Below are 25,996 nucleotides of genomic sequence, written 5' to 3' on the forward strand. Positions count from 1 at the left end.
CTTTCCCCCTTTTTAAAGTAGGAGAGCCCCCTTCTCCAACCAAAGCAAGACAGAACTGAATTACATAAAACAGAGAGACTCAAATGATGAGCCCCAAATGTCCACCCTGTCCCCCTGGAAGACACCGAGAGTCTACAGAGCCTAGTTTGAAAACAGCTGATCTATTTTGTCTCATGCCTGACTTTACAGGTGATGAAAGTGAGGCTTACAGAGCGGGACTCAGTGCCAGGAGTTCTTCAGGAAGAAAAGCAGGGGCTGGAATCCATGCCACTGTCCTCTCAGTCCAGGGCTTTTTCTACTTTTCAGCCCTCACAGGTCCCCATCCGAGGGACCACTCATCTTTTTACCACTGACCCGTTAATCTTGTCTTTCTGGTCAAAAGAAAGTTCTGGCCTTTATCGCTCCACAAAGATATACATAGACGCATTTTACAGATTGAAGGCAAGATTTAGAATGCAACAAGGATAAATCCATTTGGGTCCATTTCGCCTATTCTTTTGCAATATGAAAGCCAGTAATTACAAATGTGTTCTGAAAGCAAGGCAACCATGCAAACACTTAACAGTACCCTAGGACACAGTGGAGAAATGAACCAGTTCCAGGGAATTCTGGAGGGTGTCAATGCAAAGACACATTTCCCCAAGCGGTCAGCGTTTCCAGTTCCTTTAATGTGACGGGAAAGGATAGAATGTCCCTTCGATTCACAAATAAGGAAACGGAAGCACAGAGAGGTTATGGGGAATACCCAAGTTAGCATCCGAGCCAGAACTAAAAGCTACCACAAGCATGCAGAAGAGAGGAGGAAGAAAGAAAGGAGAGAAAACAGAGAAAAATAGGGCCTTGTATTTTCATAGCATCCCCAGGTGTTACACCGCTTTCCACACAACATTTTATTTGAGTATTACCACTACAGGAAGTTGGAAAATAATTCTATGCTCTATGGCTAGCTCTGTGGTTTAAAACACAAGCTCTGACGTCAAACATTCCTAGTTCAAATCCCAGAACTAGCCACTGGCAGGCTGTGTGACCTTCAGGTAAAGTCATGACCTCTCTGTGACTCAGTTTCTCCATCTGTAAAATGAGGAAATAATAAAACCCACTTCATATGGTTATTGGGAGGCATAAATGAGAGTGTCCAGGACAGAGCAAGCAGTCAGTAGCTACTGCTGCTTATTGAACTGGAAAGACCGACATCAGAAGTGGCTTGACCAAGGAGTTTTCTGTTTGCAAGATTCACAAGTTTAAAGTTCAAGGGATATTTCATTTTATACATGAGGAAACAAAGAGCCAGCCAGGGGAAGAGAAGTGGCTAAGGTCACACAGCTAGTGACTCCAGGACTCCTACTAATTTCTTCTGTTAGACGCTAAGGTTCCAAGTAAGAAGCTGGGAGATGAAGCATGTCTTCAGTACGTAATTCCCAAATAGACAGTAAAGGTAGGTAATGTTTAATATTATGGCTCTGTGAGGTAGAAAAATTCCATATGGGGAGTTAATTACCTATAAAGGTATCATTCTCCCTTCTCTTAGGGTGAGCTCTGTGGGCCAGCAGGATGCTCTGAACTGCCCAGAAGCACAGAGGCAGTGCCAGTGCATGGCCTGGGTAGAGCCCTGGACCCACTGCCTCCAAATCCAGTGCTCCCTGGATCATACAACTAGCACACCCTCTAAGATATGGGGAGAGAAATTACACACACCACAATCCTTGAGTTGTTGAATTTCTCCTTCAAATATTCTTCTCGGGACTTCTGTGAGCTGCACTAAACTGTAGCTTCAACTAGGGTAGGGATATTCTGTTTATCAAAATCTGATAACTACCCTGAGAATTTCTGGGAAGCCCTCTCATCTGCTGCTGTTGAGAAAGAAAACTGCAACAATGATTCTGGAAGGCAATTTTGCATTACATCATCAAAAGCCTTAGAAATAAATGTACTAGATATCTCTAAATTCCACTTTAAAGATATTATACCAAGGAGATGTGTATATTAACAGGAAAAAATTGCAAAGAACACACAACCCAAGTATCCAATAATAATGGGTTGTTTCAGTAAATTACAGAGCCATGTATGTTTTGGAAGGCTATGCGACTATTAAAAATCATGATATGAGAGCAATATTTAATGATTTGGGAGATGTTCATAACATTGTAAATTAAAATGAGGTTACAAGAGTTTATAATGTAAGATGTCCGTTTTACATTTAAAATATGTATTTTTATTGCATTCATAGGAAAAATAATATAATTTATAAACATGCGTGACGATCTATTTGTACATCTATATGTAAAATATGCATACATGCTATATATAATACAATATATAATATCATATAAAATCATACACATGTATAACCTACATAATCTGTACATATATAATCTATACACATATATATACATAGCCGATATGGAGGGGGCATCAGGCTTCTTTCTTTTTTTGCGGCACGCGGGCCTCTCACCGTTGTGGCCTGTCCCGTTGAGGATGCACAGGCTCAGTGGCCGTGGCTCACGGGCCCAGCCGCTCCGCAGCATGTGGGATCTTCCCGGACCGGGGCACAAACCCGTGTCCCCTGCATCGGCAGGCGGACTCTCAACCACTGCACCACCAGGGAAGCCCATTTTTTTTTTTAAAAAAAATTTGTTTATTTATTTGGCTGCTCCGGGTCTTAGTTGCGGCAGGCAGGATCTTTTATTTGCAGCATTTGAACTCTTAGTTACGGCATGTGGGATCTTAGTTCCCTGACCAGGGATCGAACCCGGGCCCCCTGCACTGGGAGCGTGGAGACTCAGCCACTGGATCACCAGGGAAGTCCCTGCATCAGGCTTTCCATGTGAGAATGCTTGTTTTCGTTTTCTTTTCTATAATGAGCATGAAATTTTTTGCAATAATAAAAAAAGAAAACCCTCTGAAGACATTCTGGCCCAGGGGTAATCCACACCTAAACTAAAGCTCTGATCTGTGTCCCAACAGCAGGACTAGTGGATAAAAGGTCTCAGTGGTTCGAGAAGTTAGGACCAAGAATGGGAGCCAACTCTCTGCTCGAACGCCTCCAAGCACCTCACTCAGCAGATGTTGGCAGCTTTTATAGAATCACTGTGGTCCACTGCTCGTGCTCATTGGTAGTTTGTCAGCCAGAAGAGCTTGTGAGGACAAGGTCTTTTCTGACCTTTCTTTGGAGGTGAGTTGGATTCGATAACTGGGCAATTGCGCCCTCGTGTGGCACCTCCTGGGTACAGTTTTTTGTCCGTAACGAGGAAACTATGGACTCAAGGCAGGAGATCCCTTGTAGACCCCAGTTTACGAGTGGGTCTTTGTTCCCAAAGGGAGTTGTTAAGTTGGGCTTCTAGAAATTACAATGCATCTCCCTAGAAGTGATAAACATTGAGGTTAAGAACCCCTCAAATGTCAAAAGCCTATTAAATCACTGTCTACTTATAATAGTCTCAGCTTCCCCTCCTGTAAATAATACTGTTTTACAGTATGTTCTAAGAGTATCAAAATATTTGAGGCTTCCCAACAGGATGTTTTTATTGCCCTTGATGTTTCCTCTATTTGAATTTCCTTACTCAAGACACTTCTTCCCCATGTAATTTCTACTGATTCATCAAGTCCATCCCAAAGGTCATCTCCCTTAACAACATCTCCAGACTGGACAAAGCCAGTTAGCCCTCTCCTGGCTCTCAACGCACTTTGTATTTTCTCTGCAAATTGCTATGATTAGAAGTTTTTATTGGCAATGGGCAATTTGAACCAGTGCGTAAGCTCCACGAGGACGGTGGCTTTTTGTTTCATTGGCGTATCCTTAGCATTTAGCACAATGCCTGATACATAGGTGTCCAAAAGTACAAGTGGATCAAAGAATTGTTCGGTTACATATTCCCCCCTCCCAGCTCCCTTGGGACCATCTTCAGTCCAGTCCAGCACAAGCACGCTTACCCTTAGATACAGTCATAAATGTTATTTACTGAAAATACCCAGCTACACCCACCCAACACCCACCCAACACAGAGACTGGCTGCACACGGACTTGGCCATCTCCTGTCTGCTACTGTCTTTGAATGACTGTCCACCCAGATCTCACGTGAACCCTGAAATGAGATCCCTGGGGCATCAGGCAGGCCTCGGTTTCCCTACCAGCATCATGGCCTGATTGATAAGATTCTTTCCTCTCCTACTCAGCGCATGCTCTGAATCTTAGGGGTGGGCAAGAAGCCCTCTCCTGTTCGTCCCAGGTGAATTGTTTTCCTTCACTTCTGCCAGCCAGCTTCCGGAGTACCCGTCCTGTGCTCACTGCTTTCTCACCTCCTGAAGACCCATGATGTCTTCCCAGGCTCATAGTAGGCCCTCTCCCCACACCCACAAACCAAGACACACTCCTTCCACCCGACTCTGGGGGCAGAAGGTGGCTGGTGTTTGTTTGGTCAGTGCATGTCTCCATTCCTGTAACCTGGGTGCCCTGAGACAGGCCGAGCAGATGGAGAGATTGTGACCCAATCCAGTCTGAAAACCACGCTGAGCCCTAGATGGGGGCTGGCCACTGCCGCCCCAGTCAGACCCCCGCGTTGTGAACGGAAGTCAGAACACATCTTACAGCAGGAGCTGTTCTATTTACAGAGCATCCCCACAGATGCTGGTTACAGGCCCCACCATGACGACAGTGCCAGAACAGGACCCAGCCCCTGCCTCCCGAAGCATCTCCTCTCCCATCCTCCCCGTGTGTTTGGTTCCCAAAGAAAACTCACTGTCGAACATACAGAAATGTCCTCTCTCTACCAATGCAGCACTCAAAAAAGTCTATTAGTGTTTCCCTGGAAAATGTCTGTTTTCCATAAACACCCATGTTCATTTGATAAACATTGATGAAATGCCTGCTACGTGTCAGATACAGAAGTTTTTGTGGCATTGAAATGAGCTTCCAGTGAGGCCATGGAATGCTCTGGAGGCTCCCACACTCCATGTGTAAGAGCAAAGTTCCCACAGCCTACGGTCCCTCTCATCCATCGCTGGGGCTATCTCCGTGAGAATCTCGGTCAAGAGATGTCAAGATAAAAATGTAAAAAAAAAGGAGCGATGGCAAGATAATAAAAGTGTATGCCCTTTGGATCACCAAACCTATTTACAGTATTTCTCTAAGAAAAATAACTATACAAGTGTAAATCTATGAATAAGAGTGTAATATCAAACAGATGCTGAAAATAGCCAAGAAGAAAAATAATATAACCTAGATGTCAATCCTTAGGAGATTGGTTTAAGTAAATGATGATGCATAACTCCAGTGAAATATTATACTGCCCTTAAAAATAATAATGAGTGGGACTTCCCTGGTGGTCCAGCGGTTAAGACTCCACGCTCCCAATGCAGGGGGCCTGGGTTCAGTCCCTGGCCAGGGAACTAGATCCCAGATGCTGCAACTAAGGGTTTGCATGCCGCAACTAGAAGATCCCCCATGCCACAACTAAAAGATCCCGCATGCCACAACTAAGACCTGGCACAGCCAAATAAATAAATAAATAAATATTTTAATAATAATAATAATAATAAGTATCTATATTTATTTACATGAAGAGGTGCCCATGTGTACTAGGTTGAATGTTGTCCCCCCAAAATTCATGTTTACCTGGTACCTATGAGTGTGACGTTATTTAGAAATAGGGTCTATGCAGATGTAATCAAGTTTAAAAGAGGTCATACTAGATTAGAGAGGGTCCTAATCTAATGACCAGTGTTTGCTTTTGTTTGTTTGTTTGTGGGGTTTTTTTGAGGCCAAAAAATGAGTTTTGGGGGGGGTTTGTTAGGACTGGAGGCCAGGAGACACAGATCCAAGAAACACTTGAACTGTGTTCCAGTAGACTACAAAATGGGGCCCAATGACTGGTATTTTTGTAAGAGAGAAATTTGGATCCAGACACACAGGGAAAACACCATGTGAAGATGGAGACAGAGATTGGAGTGATGAATCTACAAGACAAGGGAAGGGAAACCAAGGATTTTCGGAAACCACCGGAATCTAGAAGGAAGACACGGAGCAGATTCTCCCCTGGACCTTCCGGAAGGAAGCAACCCTGCCAACGCCTTGATTTCAGGCTTCTCCAGAACTGTGGGGCAAAACACTTCTCCTGTAGCCACAGAGTTTATGAAGATCTGTTACAGCAGTTGTAGGAAACTAATCCACCATGTAAATTGCCAACTAGTAGCGTCATATACAGTATGACACTATTTATGCACACAGAAGTTTAGAGGGATGTCTGAAAACACTTATGGGCCCCCTGAGCTTGCCTTCTCAGTTCTGCCCTGTGTTAGGGAAAAAAGAATCCACCAACTCTAACCCTCTTGTGAATTCAGTGACTCCTTGATGATGTTTGGATGTCAAGGGAAGAAGTGGGTCATGCCACTCTTCCCGACCCCCATGTGGGCTGCTGGAAGGCCCTGATCCCACTGCGGCCTTCCTGGTGAGTAGCCCTCTGGCCAGTCTACATGCCCAAGCCCCCTTGGATTCAACAGCTAATACACCCCGCCCTTCAACCTAACACTAAAAATCATCAGCTCCTCTCTAGCCCACGACTCGGGGGCACAGTGAGCAGATTTAACTTTTCCAAACTTCCAGACTGGAAAAGTGTAAGACTTCAATATAAGGCATTTGGAAAGAATTCCTTTATATGGCTCCTCAGTGTGTGATCTCCAAAAGCAATCATTCTAGGACCTTCCATAGATGGTCAAAAGTGTGCCTTGTAACTCATGGGTTGCATCCCTTTGGCACAGCTTAAGGCCCACCTGTGGGAGAAAACACCTTCCCTGTAGCTCCCAGCTTCCCTTTGTATGTCTCCTTCCATGCCTTGAGACTTTCCACAGCCCAGGCTAGGGCTCTCTAAACCCATTTCCTCACCCCACCCCCAAGGAGGGAACAGAGGGAACCATTTCCCATGGTCCTCAGCTCTGATCTGACCTCACACCCTAGCTGGCACTGGAAGCAGGAGTTGGCAGCAGGGCTGATCCCAACTCCACAGCCTGTTGGCAATAAGAGCATATCCAGTATTTCCAGAGATGAGTACTCAGCTACTCCTACCAAGCCCATACACAACCTGCGCACTATTCTCTCACTCTCACAACTTGTCCAGAAATTCTAGATTCACCAACATACACCTTCCCAGTAAGTTCTTCTCGGGGAACATGGACCAATGACCTCCTACAGAATGAGTTGGAAATGACCTACAGTCCGGCTCTGCCTGGCAAGTATCTCCATCTGTTCTTGGGTCATTGCCCATGGCCTTGCCTACCCCAGTGGGAAGGGTTTAGGTTCCCCAGGCAGCTGCTCTGTGAGAGGAATCTGGAGCAGCTGGGCAGAGCTGGACCTCATGGGCTATGACTCCAGCCAGCCAGAGCCCATGATCTGCAACTCTTTCCTAAAAGGCATGACTTGTCCACACAAGTGGAGACAAGAGGAGAGATTCTCTGAGGGGTTTCAGGTGGCCAACCCATGCCATTTCTTCCACACTGGTAACAAAATATGGGTGTACCTCACTGTGGGTGACCTTAAACTTCATTTCAATCCTACCTGCTCCACTAAGGGGTTCCGAATCCCCTGTCTTGAAAGTAGCCACCAGGCACTTCAGCCTGCCTCTGTTCAGTTGCCAAAAAAACTGGATTAACGTCCATGAAGCCGTGTCCACTGCCCCATGCTCCCCAGATGCACTGCATTCGTGAGAGAATAAAGAGCTGGGGGAGGGAGTTGGCTACAAGCTCCTGTCTCTGGATGCCCCCTGGCAGTATTTGATTGAGCCAATCCCCGTTTTTCACACTAAATTCTACTGTTTTCTCCGCTTTGCAGAAAAATGCCTGATTTTTATTACTGGATTAGGAGTCTGTTTGCCCATTCTTCACCAGAAGAAAAGGACTTGACAACCAACTCCATCACGTATTCGTTTGGTGACTTTGAGCAGGTTTTGTCCTCCCTCTATGCCTCTATTTTCTCATCTATAAAATGGGGATAGTAACACTATCTTTTTGTCCACTCATTCCAACAAGTGAGTCAATGGATTTGAATAGTACCAGGCTCACACTAAGCGCTCAATAAACGTTGCCTGTTGTAACATCACCATCGCCATCATCCAGACATGCTTCCTCTGTCTTCCCTTCCTCCAGCTAACAGTACTGCGGTAAACTGAGATTTTTGGTCCTTCAACCCAGGCACTCTCTGAGGGCCTGTCTGGCAAACTCTCAGGAATCCCCCTTTATTCTCAACCCTTGGGATGTTCCGTGCCTACTGCATTTCCTCAATCCCAGAGATCCCAATTCTTCCCTCCTAAATTAATACCCAATTTAAGAATCCAACACCACCTGCATCCCTTACCCCATCACATGTCCTAGCCTATCAGCCCTGGGTCTTGGAGTACCTGCATGCTAAACCAGTGTCCCTTTGGGTTCGCCTGCCAAAGACAGCAGCCTGCCCTCTCCAGAAGCAAACCAAATGCCTACAGAATTTCTGGGGGCCAATTCCATATTGGGGTTTATTTTTAACATTTTTAAAAAATAAATTTATTTATTTATTTTCTGGTTGCATTGGGTCTTTGTTGCCGTGCACGGGCTTTCTCTAGCTGCGGTGAGCAGGGGCTACTCTTTGTTGCGGTGTGCGTGCTTCTCATTGTGGTGGTTTCTCTTCGATGCGGAGCACAGGCTCTAGGCACACAGGCTGCAGTAGTTGTGGCTCGCAGGCTGTAGAGCACAGGCTCCGTAGTTGTGGCGCACGCGCTTAGCTGCTCCGTGGCATGTGGGATCTTCCCGGACCAGGGCTCGAACCCATATCCCCTGCATTGGCAGGAGGATTCTTAACCACTGCGCCACCAGGGAAGGCCCCCATATTGGATTTATGTAATACTCTGCAGAGACCATCTCCTCCCATGTTTCCTGCAAAAGGTCTGTGCAGGAACTGGCCTAGAGAACTTGGCCATGGCCCAAGTCCCAGCACCTTCTCTGACCCAACCTTCACCCCAAAGCTTAGGTGCCAAGATTATGGCCACTATTCTTCTGACCCTCTCCCTGGGTGAGGATTTATTTTTGTCGAATAAATATGTAATTCCTGGCACCATTCTCCTGACAGTTTGGCTGCAGTGTGACAGAGCCATTCTCTGGCTCAGTTTAGGGTAGGATGAGATTCAGTAACGGTTAAATGCCAGTATCCCTTCAATATCCAGATGGTCCTTGCCATACCCCAAACTACCCTCAGAACTACACCTTTTATCACGGAAGAGAGCAGGGGTACAGGCTGCAGTGTGGTGGGCTCGGTTCAGGCACATGCTTAGATTCCTGGAGAATGTCCAATCATTGTCTGTCCTTACTCTGAGCTTTGGAGGATGCTACTGGTATTCAAGAAGCATTGCAAAGCATCCGTGCCAGAAGGACCCCAAGTAAGCAGAGGCACTAATGGAGAGCCTGGGGAAACAGACCAAAGGAGTCATCCCTGACACTAGGGCTTGGGCATGGACTGGCATCGCTATACCAGCTTTATCATATTGATTCACTTCCATACTGTTTGGCAAATAGCTGCTAACCCCAAACTGCCTTAGTGTCACTCTGCTGTAGTGGCTTCCCCAGACCGTCCCTCCCGCACCCCGCCAGGCCACCCAAACATCACCCTCACCACCATTATTCAACAATTAAGGATAAATACTTAGCATAAGAGGCGGTCCCTAGGCCTCTGCCACTGTACTACCTGCTTCTTTCTGATTGGTCAGGGCAGGCTGTTAAATATGGGCTGTCAGTACATTGGCTACCAGCCCTGGCTGGACCGGTTCACAAAAGGAAGAGTGAATGGATCAGAAACTTGATATGGAAACTTTGCTCCAGTAAAGTAGCATTACGAAAAACAAAACATACAGATCTAAGGATTTCCTAAACTCCATCCTCAAGCCATCCAAGGTAGTGGCCAAATCCTTGAACTTTGTAACACAGACTTGACTTGATCAGCCAGCCCTCCACCATGGGAAAAATAAGAGCCATCCACATTCAGGACAAATCAACTGGGGGCCCAGGGGGATCACAAGTGCATATCTGGGGAGAAAATACCTGGTCAACTTAAACCTCTTTTTGGTAAGAAGGAGGACTCCTAAGAAAGAAAAGGTGGAGACATTTTCTTTTTAATTCAAGGATAAAGGAAGATGTCTATAATCATCTAGGCATATAAAACTTTGTAGGCAGAGGAATAAAAAGGGAGCTGGCCTGAAACTCCTCATCTACTGGATCAATAAAACTCTGAGCAGAGAAAAGTCTGGAAAGCAAGATTTCAAAACCCAGAAAGTTGTTGTTCATGATTTAAAGCAACAGAAAGACATTCCAAGGTATGTATCAGTTCAGAATACGCCTCTTAGGTGACCTTCCTGAAAAATATTATGGAATTGGGCTATAAATCAAGTTAAAGTACTCAATAATAGGGAGGCTGTTTTATAAAGGGACTTATTATATAAACACTGAAAAAATATGTATTATATAAGCATAAGTTAAGCATAGAACTAAGATGAAATAATTATACTGAATAGAGTGACAAAATAATGTCCTGTTACGTCATTCTTGAAGAAGAAATACTCATAATTATAAGCATTAAACTTTAATTTTTGTTTTTCATAGTCAAAAATCCCAGACTATACCAAAAACCTGGGAAGCAGGCAGAGGTGAGAGAAATTAAAAATGGAAATTTCCTCCCCTGTGACAACTTTTATTGAATGTTCGAGAACTGTTTTAAATGCTTTACCTGTGTGTGTTGTCTTATTTAGTTGAAGCTCACAGACCTAGGAGGTAAAGATCACCCCCATTTCATAGATGACAACATGGATGCAGAGAAGTGTATTACTTGTATAAATAAAAGGAAAAAAATTAGAAATATGACAGACATGAGGAGGGCAGGAGACATACCTTAATGTCTAATAAAATAGATTTTTAAAAATAAGGATTTTTGAAATGGTATCATTAATAAGTTTGACTTAACATACATTTAGCCCCTCTGGCCTTCAGTTTCCTCCTCTATCAAAAGGGATGGGACTTCCTTCCCATTGTAATGTTTTGTTTTGTTTTTTTAATTTACTTATTTATTTATTTATTTTGGGCTGCGTTGAGTCTTCGTTGCTGCGCGCGGGCTTTCTCTAGTTGCGGCGAGCGGGGGTTACTCTTCGTTGTGGTGCGCGGGATTCTCATTGCGGTGGCTTCTCTTGTTGAGAAGCACTGCCTCTAGGCACAAGGGCTTCAGTAGTTGTGCCACGTGGGCTCAACAGTTGTGGCTCGCAGGCTCTAGAGCGCAGGCTCAGTAGTTGTGGCGCACGGGCTTAGTTGCTCTGCAGCATGTGGGGTCTTCCCCGATCAGGGCTCGAACCGGTGTCCCCTGCATTGGCAGGCAGATTCCTAACCACTGTGCCACCAGGGAAGTCCCCCCCGCATTGTGATGTTCTAAGGGTGCTGAGAGGGAGAGGATGTTTCATCTCAGCAGCCATGCAGATGAGGCTACTTGTGGAGCTTTTGGAGTCTCCAGAGCATGATTTCTGAGACCTGAGATGATTGTCCCAGAATTCTGGACTCAGTCAGAAGAAAGGACTAAAATTTCCCTTTGCTCTCAATTACCGAAGTGACCTCCGTCCTCCACTTCCAATGTAATCGAGTATCTCGAGAGGGGCTACTGGGATCCTGTTGAGGGTCCTGGAAGAGTCTGGCAGGAAGAATTCTGCTTTAACACACAAATGAAAGTGGTGATCTCCATGTCACTGGTCCTCAGCTGGTGACCCTCACTCTCCCTCCTCCGGCTAACTCATTCCCTTTGGGGTAAAGGATTGGGCAGGGCTCCTCTCTGGTCATCTGCTTCTGGAGATAAGTCCTTGATGACTCTCTGCAGCCTCCCGCTCGGGAGATAAATTTCCTATTTGGGAGGAAATCACACCCCCTCTTCCCCAGCGGAGTGGCTGCATCTCCCCGCCTTCAGCAATGGTGGGAAGTGACCACACCCACTCTTCCCAACCCTGGGGGATTCCAGCATTTGAAATTTCAGAGCTGGAAAGATAAACATCACCGCTTATCCCTCACTCCCTCATGGTTCCTCTTCAGCAACAGAAAAGGAACCGAGAACCCGGCTGCGCGGAAACTCACCCATCTGCAGGCGTTGTTAAGGGAACCGCGGCTGTAATTTACACTCACGGGCCCCTCCTTTTCCTACTGATCAACACCCCCACCCACCCCTTAAGGAAAAAAAACAACAAAACTTTGGTTCTTATGTCCAAGGTAAGCTTCACGAGCCTGGCCCTCCGAACCCCTCCTCCTGTATTTCCAGAGGTGAAACTTTAAAAAAAGAAAGGATATATTGAAGCCAAATTTTGGTTATCCATTGCAAAGTACGTATCACTGTAAAAGAATATTATCCTTCCCTCCCACTGCCTCCTTCATGGGTCTCACCTGCCAACTGAACTACATTCCTGACGTTTTTGCCAAATGTGGGAGGTGCAATTTGTTTTTTCCTATACCGGTCTTTGCTGAAACTGTTCGCTCAGTCAGAAGTGTTCTTCCTTGTCTATCTATGCCTTTGAAATCCTTTCCATCATTCCCAATCTAGTTGAAACGCCCTCCCTTCCAGAAGCCTTCTCCCATTCTGGTGTCTTTTTCTGGAGTCACTCTCTTCTTCAGAACACCTCCAGCCTTTTCTTCATCCCTTGATGTCAGCGTTGACCCTATTCTGCCTTACATTCAAGTTCTCTGTCCATCTGCTTATCTTCCCAATAGACCAACTGTTAGCAATTCACAGGAGGCACCATTTCATCATTGCACTCCCAGGACCTGGCATGGTGATGGTAAGAAAGGGATGGGGGCTGGGGTACATCTGTGTCATGTACATGTGTATGTATGCCTGGATTTATTGAGGGGACATTTACACCTCGTTATTTCCCCAAAGAATCTAAGGAAACTTTAGAAACAGAAAACTCAAAGCAAAAGCTAGAGTAAAAGAGAACAATGTGTTTCAAGGCACCTGGGATGACTTGTTTACTACGGTTGATTGCTGGATTTATCTCTGAGTTTCCTGGATGAAAGGGGAAACGCGCTGGCTCGTGTAGTTTGCATTGTACAAAAGCTTTGGAATCAGATTGGAAAGAGAAATTTTTCCTGGCACCATGTTCAAGGAGAAATTTATCAAGTGAGTCCTTATATAACAGACATGAGGTAACCCAAGGAGCAGCAGCTCCAACTGGCTTTTTGCAAAAGGACACAAATGTCCTCAGATGGACAATTCCTGTGTTCAAATGCAGTTCAAAGGGAGAAGGGATTTCTGCGAGAAAAATGAGTTAGTGTGGCCCATATCCAGGGCTTTCCCTACATTTGTAGAAGTTTTGAGAACCCAGAGAAAAGAAAAGTTGGTATGAGTCCGTTTAATATCAGATCTCAAAGACCCCACCTAGATCCATCTTAAAGAACTTCGTGGCCAGCTTGCAACAGCTCAAGGCTGGTAGAAGCAGGGAGTGAGCCAGGAGTTCAGACAAGAAACCCACCCCTTCCTCAGGGGGCAGACTCCAGAGGGGCTGGTATGCACTGAGTGGGCAGGGCTCTGTGTTCAAGCACACAGTATGTGTCCCTCCGTAGATGAATGAAGTCAAGGGACACACTGTTCATGGCGAGGGCATGCCCAGCCCTGGTTAGCCTCCAAGGAGACTCGAGGGCTTCCCTGGTGGCGCAGTGGTTGAGAGTCCGCCTGCCGATGCAGGGGACGCGGGTTCGTGCCCCGGTCCGGGAAGATCCCACATGCCGCGGAGCGGCTGGGCCCGTGAGTCAGGGCCGCTGAGCCTTCGCGTCCAGAGCCTGTGCTCCGCAACGGGAGAGGCCACAGCAGTGAGAGGCCCACGTACCGCAAAAAAAAAAAAAAAAAAAGGAGACTCGAGAGAAATCTAGGAGCCACACAGATGTCATGACAGGCAACAGAAGAGACCTGGAGAAAGAAAAGGACAGCAACACCAGGACCCAGCCCCAGGGAACAACTAAATGTGAGACCACCAACATGGCAGACAGGGATATGCCTACTTCCTGCCTTAGGCGAGGCTGGGAGCATTGGGGTGTCCATCTGTGAGTTTCACAGGCGGGAAAGAGAGGTGGCAGTTGATCATTTCAATTCACCTCCTTATGTACTTTGTATGGGAGGAATTGAGGCCCAGAGAAACTAAAATCTAAGTGCTCCCATCTGTGGTTACCACAGAGAAAATTCTTACCATCTTCAGTCCTAAGCTGGCTGCTTTGTCTCCACATAAAGAGGGGGGTATTTGCCTTCTGGGGCCTCATATGCACCTGAGGAACAGCAGTGCCTCACCATAAGTCCACTGCTGAGATACCACTAGGGTTTTCAGGTTGCGATTTGTACGTCTAGAAGGAACTGTCTCTTATCTTTTTTCTTTCCTTTTTGTGCTTACTGCAGCTAGAGAACCTCCCGAAAGGTGGGCTTAGTCCCTGTCACTCACATGACTCCAGAGGCCTGGACCCTTCTCTCTGAAGGCACTTCTGGGTGAGAAGGGCAGGTCTCTCAGTATATTTGCCTCCAGTGAAACCTGAGAATCGAGACCTCGTGGTCACCTCAGACCACCACAGACATCACAGGGTTGGGAAAGACAGACTTCCTGTGGTCCTTATTGGTAGCTGTCGTGGAAAAGGAGAGCTCAGAGACAGAGCATGGAAAGGTCCAAGGAGGGGACCACCAGGATGCCTAGAAGGAAAAGTAATTTTGTATTCCCCTTCCCGTGTATGTGTTGTAGCTTTATCCCAGGTAGCCCCGCTGTGGACATTCGGTAGCCACGCCAGGGCAGTTATGATTCCATCGTATTCAACAGTGTCTGGCTGATAAGGTTGAAGATGCGATGCCGGTTGAGCCCGAAGCTAGAACTCAGTGCGGACCTCGACCTCTCATTCTCATCATTGCCATTGTCATTATCACTGCTGACGGCAGCAACGGTAAGAGTGGCGTCATGGGTCTGAACGGCTTGGCAGTCAAGTACAAAACTGCAATGTGTGTTTCCCCAAAAGAAATTAGATTATGTTTTCATTCAGCTGAAAAGTCCAGAGCAGCAAATTAATCAATTGATTCAATGTTTTCTAAAAAGAACAAACCCTTAATAACTCATCCTGTTAAATGACTATCATCTTAAGCATCCACTGTGTGCCCACCACTCTATTAGGCAGTTTCCATAAAGCCTGCCTCTGATCTCCACAACAACTCTGCAGGCCAGATGTAGCCCCTCTCACTGTAGAGGAAATGGCACTGAGAGCTTGGGTACCACAGGGCCAAGGTAAGTTAAGCAGCTCTTAAGAAGCTACTTGTCATCATTTCGTGGTCAACCAGAAAGGTACCGGTCAGAGGTACCCTCGGTGCTGCTCTCCGCATGCGAACCTAGGGGATGATTGGGAAAATATGGAATAAAGAAACTATCCTTAGAGCAGCTTACGATGAAGTAAGATCCCCTGAGGCTGAACCCAAGACCAGCCAGACCAGAAAATCATCTACAAATGTTTCCAGCTAGACTTGGGTTCAGTCAGTCTACCCAAGTACGTCCAACGTGCTCTCATATATTTCACTTCGTTCCCTCCTCCCAATACACTTTGAGTCAGATTTCTCTGTGTTGCTGATGAAGAAACAGAGGTACAAAGAATTAAGTAAGTTGTTCAAAGTCTGATTAATCTATAACAAAGCTAGGATTCAAGCCCGGCCTGATCACCTGCTCCTGGCTGGCACACAGATAGAGGTCAGCTACTGAAATGCATGATCAGGAAAGATCATAATTTCATTTTTTTGAGTTTTTTTCTTAAAAAAAAAAAAAAAAAAAGAGGGCACTGCTGTCTTTGGGGAAGCCGGGAGGTACACACAGCGCAGCAGCAAAGGGATAAGTATGGTTTTTGTCTTCTTTCCTTCTTTCTTTCCCTCATTTTCTTTTCTCGTTCTGCCTACTCCTCTCCTAATTGTCTAAAAGGGTCTCTGCGAGGCTAGAACTCCCTTGCTGCTTGCTTTCTCCCGGGCACTGGGTCATCTGGCACTCACATGATGGTTGCTCTAATTATGAGCGCATTTGTGTGGCTCAGGGCGGAGGGAGAAGTGTTAGCTCACCGAGGGGCTGGGAAAGGAATGGCCTTGATCTGAGCTGCAGCCTGGTTCTAATTTTAGCAACAAGGGAACACTGGACTTCCTGGAGGTATCAGATTGCTCTCCCGGCTCCCTGCACAGGGCTGACCAGACATGTGGAAGAGATTCAGATCACAGGAATCACCAAATCAGGTTACACCCATGGCTCATCCAGCCTAGCCTCTGTCTCAGAAAGTGGGGACAGGAAGTCTCAGATGGTCGGAGCTTAGCCACCTCCTTGTAAAATTCCCTTAGTTTATAAACAAGGGCAGAGGCAAAGAGAGAGAAGCACAGCTATCCACAGTGAATGGCCCCCAGAGCCAGGGCATCGACCCAGGGTCACTGGCATCTGGTCTTGTGTGTTACCTGTCTTGTGACCCTCTCAAGGTTAGGGATGTAGCCTGAGGATATATTCTTTCCCTTTTGAGGTATGAGCCATCAGGTATATTTTTAAATAATTTTCCCTACTAATTCTGTATCTTTTTTTCTTTTTCTTTTTTTTTTTTTTGCGGTACGCGGGCCTCTCACTGTTGCGGCCTCTCCCGTTGCGGAGCACAGGCTCCGGACGCGCAGGCTCAGCGGCCACGGCCCACGGGCCCAGCCGCTCCGCGGCATGTGGGATCTTCCCGGACGGGGGCGCGAACCCGTGTCCCCTGCATCGGCAGGCGGACTCTCAACCACTGCGCCACCAGGGAAGCCCTGTATCTTTTTAATGAACTAACATTTACCTACAGTGAAATGCACACCTCTTGTGCGTATGATTTGATGAATTTGAAAAGCATGTATATCCCCATGGAGATAAAGAACACGTCCTCGGTCCCAGAAAATTCCATCACGTGCCCCCTCCCCACTTCCAATGCGTCCCCCGAGTCCTCACCTCAGTTCTGATTTCTATCATCATAGCTTAGTTTTCTGGTTCTTAACTTCAAACAGATGGCACCGTGGTGTCTGGGAGACAGAGAAGATTCTAACCACCCCTCAGCTTATTGCAGGCCCTTCAGTAGGTGGTTTCCGTTGCACTACTCTTGTCCAGAACTCATCTTTTGGGGCTCAGTGGCAAAGACCCTTAATTCATGAGCCTCCATCTCCTGAGCCCACAATGTGGAAAAGGAACTCAAGGCCACAGTGATCCCTGTTAAACTGTCAAGTTAGAAGCCATTTAATCTAGTTTCCTGCCACAAGCGAGGCTGGTACCCCTGAGAGTTCTTTATTCCATCCTCCCAGATCTCCTGGAACAAAGTCTGCAAACCTTCTAGTTACTTAATAATGAGTCTTCATCCTACAGTTAACCTGAATGTTTTTCTCATTAGAACACAAGCCCATTTCTTCATGCTTTCTCCCCAGTGAAGCTGTTGAACATTTGGTCGATAGTGCAAGTAACTCAATGTGAAAGCTCCTTAAATTTAATTTTGTGAGCTCGCTGGGCAGGGATTTTCTACATCCATTCTGAAAAATTTATCATTGAACGTGTAGTATGTCATAACTGCTACATACTAACCTGGGTTTGAATTTTAATTCTACCAGTGACTGGTCCTGTTCTTGAGTCTTGTCATGTGTGTGTCCTGGGCAACTCAGTTGTTCCCAGTGGAAAGCATGTGTGCATTAGCAAGTGGTACCTCCTTGGGGGCGTCTCTCACCTGGGCTCATCTGGGCTCACCTGGGCTCACTTGTGCTGTCTCTCCCCTCAGGGACAATGAGTCTTGCCTTACCTCCTTGCATGCACCTCATGCTATGACCTCACAGAACTCTCAGTGTTCTCAAGAGCTTCTTGAAGGACACTTCATTTCTATATCCCCAACATTCAGCATAAGGCCTGGCTCAATAAAGACTAATAAATAGGGACTTCCCTGGTGGCACAGTAGATAAGACTCTGCACTCCCAATGCAGGGGGCCCAGGTTCGATCCCTGGTCAGGGAACTGGATCCCACATGTATGCCACAACTAAGAGTTCACATGCCGCAACTGGGGGAGCTGCATGCTACAACTAAGGAGCCCACCTGCCGTAACTAAGACCCAGTGCAACCAAATAAATAAATAAATATTTTTTAAATGCATACAATAAAAAAGACTAATAAATAAATTAATCAGTAAGCTACATTGACTCCATCTGGGGAAGAAGAAGAGATAAGTTCTCCCAAAGCATTGGCTCCTCCTTTCCCATAAACCAGGGTACTTGCCTTCCTGGTCCTGAGCCAAGACATATCCTCTTAAGAGCCATGATCAAGACCTGCCCTCACCTTAAATATTGGGTTGGCCAAAAAGTTCATTTGGGTTTTTCCAGAGGGGGAAAATATCACCTACTGAAGTTGTCCAATGTCATTTAACTGTAGGCTGTCCCAGACTCGCCCTCAACTGTCCCATCACCGGGATGCCCACCTTTCAGGTAATCACAATTGCATTCTCCCTGAGGCCCCTCTCACCACCTTTTCTTTTGTCTCTGTCAGAGGCTGACTTTGTGTACCCAGTTCAATGGACTGTACTGACCAAGAAATAAAGGAAGAGTCGGTTCCTTAAAGAAAATCTTCCATTTTCTTAATGTTGTTTCTAGAACCATAATCGCATCGGCAAAAGGCACCCTTTCATCGACTGCAAGTTTCACTAAGCCCTCATCTTCCCCAACATCTTTAACAGTTTTCCCATAGGCTCCCTGATTTCATGTTTTGGGCTCTCTTCATTGCTCAGTAAGAGGAAAAGGAGTCTCCATTCCTTGTCTCACCATCCCTGCCTCCATCCTGAAGTCTGCCCCTTCATCATGATTTGTTCCATTAAGCATGGGATTTTTATCCACAAGCAGAATTCTAGCTTTGTTACTCTGCTCTGCACTCAAGAAACAAAATGAATAATAACTCCTTGTATAGAAAATGGCTGCCCTGGAGCCACGCACTTTACGAGGCAGGAATACACACTCCCCCGATCTGCCCCAAACTGCTGTCCCGATAGCATCCGAAACCTTCTCTGGAGGGTCATCCGTCATCACATGGCACAGCGTGGCAGCTGATCCCAAAACGGAACTAATAAGAAGTATTCACGGGTCGTAAATGATGGAATCAGAGCCAGAAGGAATCTTACAAATTGTCTGGCCCAGCTCTTTCCATGTTTCAAAAGAAGAAACTGAGGGGAAGTGATTTGCCCAGGTCACCCAGCAAGCAAGCAGCAAGGTATGTTTTTAGCTGATTTCCCTCCAGCTATGAAGCCATCATTTTAAGGAATACGCTGGGATGATACCAGATATGCTGGTCACCTTTCTAGTAACCTGAAGAAATGAATGGAGCCTTCTAGAAACTTAGACACAGAAAAGCATTTCTAGCATGTACAGGTGCTATGTGGGCAATGAGGGAGAGTTAGGCAGAAGTTTCTGGAAGAACAATAATGGAAGTAGGGGCAACTCCTGAAAAGGGCAGCCTGCATTCTCATTGTTCTGGGAGGACCTGGGCCATGCCCAGTAGGACACGGTTCAGCTCAGGCCAGAAATGTCAGCCCTTATAGGGTGGGAGGGTAGGTGGGAGGGGTTTTTTAATTTCTGGAGCCAGCACTGTAGATGCCAGGGCCTGGAGAGACTAAAGTGGCTAGAAAGTGCATGTGAGTGTGTATTAGAATGTGTGTGTGTGTGTGTGTGCACATGAGTGTGCTCCTGTGGGCATGGTTGGGGAGATCAGAATGTGCAGAGGAAAGAACAGAATCAAATGGGAAGAGCCCAGACAGCAGGCACCCAGGGCATTTGGATTCTCTTTCCTTGGAAAACAAATGTAAAAAACAGCATGGCTGCACTGAAGAAAAAGCAAAGAGAAAACAAAATCCCCCATAGTCCTATCACTTTGATGTAACAACCACTCTCCTGTTCCCTTCCAGTCACTGTCCGAACGCAGACATTTTCACACATTGTTGTAACAGTGTGCAAATCATTTCGTAATATATGTTTACTCAATATGGGATACAGTCAGTCCTCTGTATCCACGGGTTTCGCATCTGCAGATTCAACCAACCAAGGATCGAAAATATTTGAAAAGAAAAAAATTCCAGAAAGGTCCAAAAAGCAAAACTTGATTTTGCCCTGCACTGGCAACTATTTACATAGCATTTACATTGTATTTACAATCATTTACCTAGCGTTTATATTGTATTTACAATCATTTACCTAGCGTTTATATTGTATTAGGTATTAAAATACATGGGAGGATGTACCTAGGTGATATGCAACTACTATGACTTTTTTTTTTTTTTTGGCTGCGTTGGGTCTTCGTTGCTGCGCGCGGGCTTTCTCCAGTTGTGGCGAGCCGGGGCTACTGTTCTTTGCGGTGTGCAGGCTTCTCATTACGGTGGCTTCTCTTGCTGTGGAGCACAGACTCTAGGCACAGGGGTTTCAGTAGTTGTGGCATGCGGGCTCAGTAGCTGTGGCTTGCGGGCTCTAGAGCACAGGCTCAGTAGTTGTGACAAATGGTCTTAGTTACTCTGCGCCATGTGGGATCTCCCCTGGCCAGGGATCAAACCCGTGTCCCCTGCATTGGCAGGCAGATTCTTAACCGCTGCGCCACCAGGGAAGTCCCTATGACATTTTATATAAGAGATTTAATTATCTGTGGATTTTGGTATCCACAGGGATCCTGGCACCAATCCCCTGAGGATATATATGGGACAACTGTATAAGCATTTTTTCCAAGTTGATTGCCCAACTTAGAAGAGAAGATGAAGATGCAGGCACCATCATTTTCTAAATAATTCCATGAAGGTTGGATATTTAAGATGCCTCACAGATTTTACAGAGTAAAACAATGATGAAGGTGGAGCTTCTTTTCCTTACAAATTATTTGCTTAGGATAATTTCCAGGAGTGTAGGTCAAAGATTAGGCAGTGTTTTGAGTCAAAGCTGAAAGAGTTCCAACCAACGATACTCCTACCTGTAGCAAGGAGGAAACTCCATTTCACTATAAGACTCTTCAGACATGGAAAACGACTATTTTAACAAGACCGTAAAACCCTTGTATGCAAGGACCAAGTCTGGCACCTCCAGCAATGTCTTGCAACACCAAACACATAGTAGATAACCAAGGCTGATCCAGACTCGTGACACCTGAAGCTAAAATTAAGGAACCATCATTAAGAGAAAGAATATGGGGCTTCCCTGGTGGCGCAGTGGTTGAGAGTCCACCTGCCGATGCAGGGGACGCGGGTTCGTGCCCCGGTCCGGGAAGATCCCACGTGCCGCGGAGCGGCTGGGCCCGTGAGCCATGGCCGCTGAGCCTGCGCGTCCGGAGCCTGTGCTCCACAACGGGAGAGGCCACAGCAGTAAGAGGCCCGTGAAAAAAAAAAAAAAAAAAAAAGAGAGAAAGAATATGAAATCACCAAAACAAAACTAGATATGAAAGTGACCTTTTCAAATGGGGGGAGGAGTGGGAATCAAAACAAATCATCATTGTTTAAAGGGCAAAAATGCAACAAATTCACAACACTGAAAAAAATAACAGTTTTCACTCATTAACTGCCTGACACCCCTCTTTAATACTTTTTTCCCGACGTCTTTGGCTGCATGCTCTTTGGTATCTTCTTCATATGATGATCATTTTCAGTATCCTTTTCTGTAGCAAGACTAGAAAACAAATTTAGTCTTTCCTCTGGCATGGCTGATCAAAATTGTTTATTACTGTTAATGAGTTATAAAAGTTTTTTTCAGCTTCAAAACCCATTATTAGCAATATCAGGACTTCCCTGGTGGCGCAGTGTTAAGGAGTCCACCTGCCAATGCAGGGGACACAGGTTCGAGCCCTGGTCTGGGAGGATCCCACATGCCACGGAGCAACTAAGCCCTGTGCGCCACAACTACTGAGACCACGTGCCACAACTACTGAAGCCCTTGAGCCTACAGCCCATGCTCCACAAGAGAAGCCACCGCAACATTAAGCCCACGCACCAAAAAGAAGAGTAGCCCCCGCTCGCCGCAACTAGAGAAAAGCCCGCGCACAGCAACGAAGACCCAATGCAGCCAAAAATAAATAAAGCAATACCACATAGAGTTTTAGAATTGTAAAATTTGGGAAAACCTCTTGGTCCAGTTTCTTTTGTATATGAGAAAAATTCATCTTTGTTAATCAATGCTGCTTTTATCATAAGTTTAAGCCGGAATTTATTTTCCTGATTTGGGCAGATCCCTTGGAATTGACTGTATTTTACAGTTGCATGTGGAAAACAATCGAGGCCGAGTCTGAGTCTATTTCAAACTTTGTTTCTCTACTGATACCCAGATACGTCCTGTGCTGGTGGCTGTAGGGCATATTCACATGGGGTACAACCCCTGGCCCTGCACTTGGTGACAACATGGTGCTGATGAATCCGACAATGAGTGGTTCCTAAAAGCCATTCTTCTACACAGGGTGGGGAGCAACCGATTGAACTCTACTTGGAAGGACTGTGAATCACAAAAATGTATCCCACCAAACCCAAACTAGAGGTATGTCCAAGTCAATTACAGATCCCAAGTAGACCTGTCACTCCAACACCAGGTGACGCAAGGGGAAATGAATAGAGAGGAAGAGAAAGTGGAAAGAGACAGTCATTCTATCCAAATTTGGTTAAAAATGTCGTATTTGCTTAAGTTGTGTAAACACATACGACCAGGCGAACGCATTTCCAGGGCTCCTCCTAGGGCCTTGGAAGGGGTCCATGGGAGGAAGAGCACCTGAGGCTGAAGCTTCATTTGCTTCATCAGTGCATTACTCTGAATTAATTCATACATTTGTTTGATATAGTGAGAATGTTTAATTACCCTAATTGTAGTAGGATGTTCCGTGGATCTTTATTTTTATTGCAACTGAGAAATTCTGCTGAGGAAAAACATAGTTTGCAATTCAAATAATTATCATCCCCCCTGCAGAGATGACTAAGAGGAAGCTGAGTCCCATCATCCACCCTCCCCCCACTCTATCTATCAAGCAGACAACAACCAGGGGACAGGGAAGGAAACTGGAAAATTGGTTGGAATCAGAAGTCACCGACCTATTGGGGAAGTTCTGGGGGTTTTCCACTCCCAATGCCAAATGTTGGGTGGTCCCAAAGCACCACACATAGTGCCTGGGGGGCTTGAAAAGGCGGAAGTTAACATCTTCCCATTGAATGGTTGCTTAGTCAGAGTAGTGGTGACATGCTTCCATGCCTATTGGAGTGGGAGGGGAAGAGAACTGGAGAGGAATGGCAGATGGAAAGCGGGTGGGGAGTGGCCGTTTGAATTCCCACAGTCTGGAGGGTCAAGGATACATGGATTTCCCATAGAGGGGCAGACACAACAAAAGCAGTCAAGACTGTCTTCTTGCTTGTATGTCATTCAAAAGCGATGGCCAGCAGATAGAAGAACCTCATCAGTGGGAATCTCTGGATAGATCATCAAGGTCGGAGCTTAGGGGAGTAAAAAGAGGTTGGGCCAGGCCAGAATGGATCTCCTACATCAGGGAATTGTGAAGGTCAGAGGCCCCTTCCAAAAGGACCTTCCACAAGACTCACACATGGGCCCCACAGAGGAGCCATCATCTGAGCACCTGCTACCCAGACATCCACGATGGAGAAACAGCCATCAACAGAGAGACGGCCTTAGTAGCATCAATCCTCAATGCACTGGAGGAGAAAGTGACCCCGAAGAGGGAGCAGAGGTGTGTAAAAGAGAAGCCCAATCCCATCCACTCCAGGTCCCTCAGGCTGGAGCCAGGCTGGGCAGGGAGGGGAGTGGGCATTCAATTAAATGTGATCATGAAGTTTTATACCAAAGCTTCAGATCTGCCTGATATGCCACTAAGGAAAAGGAATGAGAAATTTGTCATAGAGCAATTGAAGGCAAAGAGTGGAGGTTTTTAAAAAAACTGTCTCTATACAGCAAGTTCAGACTGTTCGGTGAATTATTCATAAGCTTGAAGAATTAGGAAACACAGATTAGGAAATCTGCTGTGGGACCAGAATCATCCTTCTAACAGGTTTCTCTGTTCTCTTCCACATCCCACAGATGTGCCGGCACAGAGCTGTCGCTATTATCTTTGGTCTAATGAGTTCCCCAGTTAGTGGAAAAGGGTTTCTCTAACCAATCTCTGGTTTATTCATCAGAGTGATAGTCATAAAAAATGGTGCTTAAGAAAATTGGTGCTTTTAACTTTTATCATACATAAGCCTTCCATACATAGTGGGCAGTTCAGACATGCATTGATCTCTTCCTCCTTTTGGAGATCTCTTGAACGTCCAGGCAGTGAGAGGCCACACGGTCCAGTGAAAGGGGCAGTGAACCAGTCCTTGGTACACTTGCGTTCCAGGTCCTACCCTGTCGGCTGTCAAGTATAAACTTTCGCCTCTCTGGCAAAGACTTTCCCCAGTCTCAAAGAAGGCGCATGACATCTCCAGGGTTTCCAGATTAGCAAGAAGCAGACCTACGTCTCAGAACTGGGTCTTCTAACTCCAAATGAATTTGCGCATACCTCTGTTTTAGCGGCCATTCCTATATGGCGTGTCTCTTCTTGGCCTTGGTCTGTAGGCTCTGAAGGATGGTGACGACGTCTTTTCACATTTGTATACCAGCACCTGTCAATGTCCCTGGCGTTGAGTGGAAGCTCAGAAAATGTTAAAAGAATGAGTATAAAAGCCATGCACTGTGCAAACAGAAACTGCGCCTCAGCATTTACTTAAGTAGCTCCCATGATAACTCACTTAACCCTCAAAGTAAAAGAAAAATGGAAATAGAAAAAAGCAGAAAGTGAAGGATGATGCCTTTCATGGTGTGGTTGACCAGAGATAGCAATAGTATTATTGATAAAATGTACCCGCCACCCGGCGACATGCCACTTGTAGCAGGGGAGGAAAAATCTGCCTTAAAAGCTGGCTGCAATCTCAACCATTTTTGTTTATGTGTTTTGTAAGGAGAAGGTGATTCTTTTTGTTTATAAAAACACTTTGATGGGTCTTCTTCAGCTACGAAAGGTGAGCCTAGAGAGAAACTGAGCTGTATAACCTACTGACAGGAATTTGGGGTTGTCCCCTCAGGCAAGAGACAGGGCCTATGGGGGCCCCAAGTTGTAGAGAAGAGGAAAGATAGAGAACCATCCCTGTAGACAATGGATCCCGGCTATGAGCTAGCGGTCCAGAATCTAGAGGGTTAAATGGTTGTGGGGAGGTCTGGGGTGCGGGGGCATGGTGGGGCAGTTACTGCTTCTTCTGTGCTGTTCTCTGATCCCATCTATTATCCCCACATCTTTTGTAAATGGCTCTTGTAGACACAGGTGTCATCCGTGGCTTGAAGGATGCAGGGGAAGGAGCTGTCCCATAAGTCTGATAAAGCGAATCAAAGACAACAGCAGCGGGCTTCCCTGGTGGCGCAGTGGTTGGGAGTCTGCCTGCCGATGCAGGGGATGCGGGTTCGTGCCCCGGTCCGGGAGGACCCCACGTGCCGCGGAGCGGCTGGGCCCGTGAGCCATGGCCACTGAGCCTGTGCATCCGGAGCCTGTGCTCCGCAACGGGAAAGGCCACAACAGTGAGAGGCCCACATACGGCCAAAAAAAAAAAAAAAAAAAAGAGTAGCCCTGCAAATCTCAACGGCAACACTCACAGGACACCTGGGAAACCTGATGATGCAGGAAACCCTCCTCAGATGCCACGTCAGCATCAAACAAAAATTTGGTGGAACATATATGTGTGAATGTTTCTGTAAGAGTGCCCTTAAGTGCCCAAATGCAAATCTCTTCCCACCTGCAAACAACCTTAAGCATTCTTTCTTGCTGTGTGAAGCATCTGATCCTCTCCTTAAAAAAAAAAAAAAAAAAAAACCCCATTAAAGGAAGCCAGTTGGAGTCCATGATATTTTTATTCCTGACAGTTTGATGACTGGCCAAGAGGTCTGGAGAACAAGAATCACCCAGCTTGGCCATA

Source organism: Lipotes vexillifer, unplaced genomic scaffold, assembly GCF_000442215.2.
Source record: "Lipotes vexillifer unplaced genomic scaffold, Lipotes_vexillifer_v1.1 scaffold532, whole genome shotgun sequence".
Taxonomy (NCBI): domain Eukaryota; kingdom Metazoa; phylum Chordata; class Mammalia; order Artiodactyla; family Lipotidae; genus Lipotes; species Lipotes vexillifer.